The following is a 5,484-nucleotide window of genomic DNA, read 5'->3' on the forward strand; positions in this document are numbered from 1 at the left end:
AATTATATATTTGTACGTAAGATTATATAATATAATTTACTTACACTTGTGTTAATTGTTTATGTTTATAAAATATGCAAACAATTAGAATTGTTATATAAAGTTCTATAATTATACAAAAATAATTTAATTTTTAATACTTAAAAATTTTAAAGGTAATTTTGTTTTCATAGTAATTTTATATAATTTATAGTGTACATTGTTTTAGTTTAGGATAGAACACTATTGTTTTAGTTTTAGGATATAACACTTAGAAATTTGGGCTTCATAAATCACAATTTCATTTAAAATTAAGACAACACTCAATTATTGAACTTCATAAATCTAAGAATTAGATTATAATCTATTTTCTTTATATGATGGGTTTAATTTTTGGGTTTTATTGTAATACAATTGATCAATTCTATGATCTTAATTTAGATACCTATTTATAGGCCCAGCCCACATTAACTATAGTGTTGTTTTACACATTACAGACACAAAATATCAAGCTAAAAAAACAAATTTATCTCTGCAAGTTCATCGGTGTTTTAAAACAAAAAAATTATTTCTGTAAAACCCAAAGGACGATTGAACTTTCGACTGACGACTCACCTTCTCCGATCTCTATCAGTAATATTCTCTCACTTTTCTTTTAGTTTATATAGACTTGATAGTTCTATGTTTACAAACCTCTAACATCAGTACATATCTAAACATTTTCATTTTAGAAACGTTTGCATGGCGAATCTGAAGCCATCTGTGTTAAGAAAAATGAGACGGAGATGGTTATCGGATTCAACTTTCCGATCTGTTCAACGAAGTCATATGTACTTTTGAATGACAAAAGGTAAATCAGATTTTTTTTCAAGAAACCGGATTATGACTTTCGTTATTCCGATGATTGGAATGATTCAAAGTGTTCGAATAAGATCTGAAGCATTGAAAAATCTGATCTTCTTGATATCAATTGAGAAAACTGGAAAATTTAAAGATTTGTATGCGAGAATTTATTTACTTTCTACTTTTTTATTTAATTTTGAATTTTTTTTAAAACACTTATCTGAAAGAAAATTGAGGTATTTGTTTGTTTTGTTATTATACTTAACATCATTTATTTTTCTTCAGGACTAATATACAACGGGCTTTAATATGAAAGATAAGTTATTTCCTGATACTTAATCTTGTTTTTTCATTAATATATATTTTAATTTCATATCAAATATGGCATAGTTCAAATTTATTAATACGCGTTTTAATTTTTAATTGGACAGATATGTGTATTCACCTTGTTTGATGAAAGTAGTCGAACACATGACTAAATCCTCCTCCAATGTAATTTGGAAGTTCCTGATGTTACGTCATACTCCAACCGGAAGAAGTCTTCCTTTACTCTCCCAGTAAGTTTTTATGCCCCTTATACATGTTACAATCACATTGAAAATATTAATATCATTAATCGTAAGTTCAAATAACATATGAAAAAACACAAATCAAAACATCAATGAAAAAGTTAGGACTGCTTACATTCTCATCAGCCAAGATGAATTCCATGGTTTTCCCCCATGGTTTAATGTTTTGTTTCCAAGAATGTAGAACCTTCACATAAACAATTTTAGTGTCATTTTGTTTGAAGGCATGAGTTAGTTTAGGAAGAGGCATCATTATTTATAATAGGAAGAGACCATAGGGAGAGTTGTTTAGGTTTTCTGAAAAAACTTGTGGAATACTCTAAAATCTGAATCTTGGCGAGATTTTCTAGTTAGTAGTAATAAATTCAGTTACTAATTTGAAACCTTAGATATTATATGAGTATTGTACACGCAATATATAGATTGTTTATTTTTTGAATCGTGAATGTAGCTAAACAGTATCTTCAATAAAATTATTAATTCTTGCCAAAATTTAGGAGTATGTTACTGTTTTTTTTTAAATTGATAACGAAAATTAGGGGATGATTTGAAAAATTATAGTTAGAATAGATATGGTATCCAAACTAAATGAAAAACATAAATTTAATTTTTTGCTTTAAAAATAAATCAATTTGTAAATCAATATTGTTATTATTTTTTAAATAAATATTGTTTTAAGAAATTTGAAATATACCATAGTAACTTGTGGTCAAATATATTTATTTTAACATTTTTGTTTTGATTGAAGTGTCCATCATTATAATATTACATTTTGTAAAGGAATTATAACATGTATGTAGGTGTCACGTATCATCTAAATAAGCTTATTATGAACATTGATTTACATTTTTTGTTTATCTATAAATTATATTAATCCTGGTTAGTGTTTTCATTTCAGGGTATAGGGTTTGACAAAAAAAAACGATTTGATGGGATTTCGTAGTATAAGACTTGATCATGAAGATATTCAATGGGCTGAAACAATCATTTTTGTTTGGATTTTTTAGAAAATGGGCTTACTCGGCAGTGGGCTTAAATAGGTTTGATAGACTATAAAAATTGAAGCATTCTAATTGGTTAGAATACACTGGCGACATTTATTTTTTCTGTTTAAAAAAGAGGTAATGGCATTTGGTTGTAAATATACTGAAAAGACAGGGGCAGAATCCCAGGAGGGATTCTGCTTTAATAGTATAGATATTATTTGTTTAGTTATAAACAAAAAGACATCTTCCAATCTAGCTATAAATAAAATATTATTTTGGATTAAAATTCAGTGTAAAGTGATAATCAAAATATTCTCAAAAGATATTCACAATTTATTTAAATTTTATTATTATATATTAGTTGGTTCTAGAATTACTATTTTTTTAAAAATACAATCAGGTTATTACGCTGTTATTAAAAATGAATATTTATATACCATTTAGGGGAATTCTGAATATATTTTCAGTCCAAAACTAAGATCCAAAACATTATTTTCTTATTTTTTTTTCTAATTCGATATAGAAAATTGTGTACTAATATCACAAATTGAAAATATAAATGATTTCTAATTCGATATAGCCTTACTATTTTAACTTCCATTAAAAAAACATTTAGTGATTTAGACGATTAGTTTTTTTCTTTCTTACTTTGAGTCTTTAATATTTGTTTTGTTAAACTTTATACACTATTTTGATTTTTAATCTTTTTTTATTTTTTGTGAACATAAATTTTAAAATGTTTATTGGCTGTTATTGTTTAGTGTGGTATAAGTTTGTCTCCTTAAATGGTTTCCTCAAATTTCCTTAATCAAAAACAAATCTTAATCGCCTTTTCCAAGAAAGATGAAGCTCTATCAACAACATCCAAAGCAAGCAAAACTGGTCTTACAAAGCAAGCAAAGCTCATCAACTGATTTTTCTTTTTATCTTATGTGGTTCAGTGGTTCTTTCATTCTACTTCTTTTTGTTAGAGTCCTTTTTTTGTTAGTTTTTAGCGACTGTTTGAATACCTAAAATAAAGATTGCACATTTAGATCAAAATGTAATTCCGGTGAAAGACCAAGTAATGGAAAGAGTACAAATAACTCTGCAATAAACTAATATGGTGGAATTAAGACAAAACAAAGTACATAATTTTTCACTGGAATTGAGACAAAATAGAAGTACATAATTTTCCACGATCATGTTCTGCATATTACAATTCCAAACTGTATCACAAGTAATTTGTCAACATGATTTACTCACTGAGCTAGTTTGTGTCTCTTTGTCCTCTCTGGCGCACCCTTGGCTACCATTTTCAACGCCTTCTTTAGCTTCTTTACAGTCTTCCTCTCTCTTTCTTGCAGGTCCTCCAAACACAGCATCATGGACTTCTTTATGAGTGATCTATACTTTGTCTTCTCCAACAGATTCATCATCACACTATTCAGGAAGCTCAGTACCTTCCACATTCCCTGTCACTGGCTCATAAACCCCAGTTTTCTTGCCCCATCTTTTGATGCAACTATGGTAAGACATTGGGGACATGAGCTGCCTCTTCAAAGCTCCCATTTCATCTTCTGGCTAACCTGCTTTATTCAGATAGTATTTTGTCTCCTCCACATCTACTGTCTCGTCCTTTTTGCATCGTTATCTCTAGCAGAATGAAATGAGTCTGAAACAAAAATATCAAATATGGTCACGTCAGCCAGCTTCCAACTATCAAAAGTACAACAAATGGATTTCCAGAATTGACCAAAAAAGTTGCTTGTGAGCTGAAAACAGTGGAAACCATCTAAAAACACCTGATTGTAAGAGATTAGAGAGAAAACCTGACTGTAACCTGCGGAGACGCTTCTCTTGATCCGAAGCATTTCTCTATGTGTCTTCTTTCCCACGTTGCACGTAAGACCTGTGCCACATGGTGTAACAGAAACTTCCAAACCAACTTCTTCCTCTCATATATTAACCAACCCCAAACATATATATGCCAATCTAAATTTTATAATAAATTTTAAAGAAGGCATATTCAATTAGATCAGAGTTGAATATTCACAGTTTCACATAACTAAATGCTCATCTAGACTTCAATATCTTAATGACATATAACTATTGCACAGAAACATATAACTATTGCACAGAAACATGGCAGCACCATCCCTTAATGAATTCTGGGTCGTACCTTGGATCAGCATAGTGAGAGACATACTTGTAGACTGCACGATCACCAAGAATATGTGCTGAACGGGGAATATATATCTCACACATCTCTACACTCTAGAATTCTGGAACCTTTTTGGTGGCTTTTTCGGCTTGTTTGGCCAGACTATAACCCTCTTCTAGCTTGTCATACTGAAGGTATAAGGTCCTGACAGACAGCATCTGATGGAGCCTAAGAGAAAGATAAGATAATTTAGATCAAAGTATAAATCGATAAACAACAAAAAATAACCTTTTAAACCAAAAAGAATGTATATGAAAGAAAGATTTAGATTACCATGGACACATCATGCTCAAACAACTCTATTGCCTACTCCAGCTTTGTCTTCCCACATCTCTAGACAAACTTTGCAAGATAAGTTACCATATGTCTCTAACATGAAATACTTGAATATCTTGAAACCTCTTTCATTCACATATCGACAAAAAAAAGCGATAATCTAGAAAATCACATGAAATCTAATAACATGAAATCTGTTATAGGAGTCTTTCAAATTGCGACAAAAAAGCGCATGGGGGGAGAGGAAGCAGAAACAACAAAGAACCAATCTAGGAAATCAGCCATGACAATCTCATCTCAACATATATAAAGCGCTTAAATTTGGGATCAAAAAGGTGAGGGCTATTAGCAATTTACCATTAGCTGGAGCTGTAGCAAACTGATTTTCCCATTGTTGTTCGCCATTGATTCGTTGAGTTTTGATTGACTACTTTGTGGAGTGGAGAAGCAGAGACGAAGATATAGCAGCAAAACAATAAAGAAGAGATTAAAGAGCGTCATTGATTGATCAAAAGGATCGAGTAGAAACGGAGAGAATCCGGTGAAGATGAAGTGCAAGAGTCAGGAAGCTCAGGTCTAAGTTTTAGAAGAAATTAGGTTTAGTCATGTTGGAACCGGTGAATTACGT

General features: G+C 30.5%; 1 long non-coding RNA gene across 2 annotated transcripts; it reads right to left on the reverse strand.

Annotated features, from left to right (window-relative positions):
- Positions 1–3,441: 3,441 nt before the first annotated feature.
- On the reverse strand, positions 3,442–5,484 carry LOC108811769 (uncharacterized). 2 transcript variants are annotated; one of them, XR_001943364.2, is made up of 5 exons: positions 5,214–5,481; positions 4,854–4,913; positions 4,539–4,748; positions 4,189–4,268; positions 3,442–4,031 (listed from the first exon to the last, which is right to left on the reverse strand). It is a non-coding gene; the product is annotated as an uncharacterized LOC108811769 (long non-coding RNA). The 2 variants fall into 2 exon arrangements; XR_008935315.1 differs by having other exon boundaries at positions 4,189–4,748; positions 5,214–5,484.

The sequence above is a fragment of the Raphanus sativus genome, chromosome 6 (genome assembly GCF_000801105.2).
Source record: "Raphanus sativus cultivar WK10039 chromosome 6, ASM80110v3, whole genome shotgun sequence".
Classification (NCBI taxonomy): domain Eukaryota; kingdom Viridiplantae; phylum Streptophyta; class Magnoliopsida; order Brassicales; family Brassicaceae; genus Raphanus; species Raphanus sativus.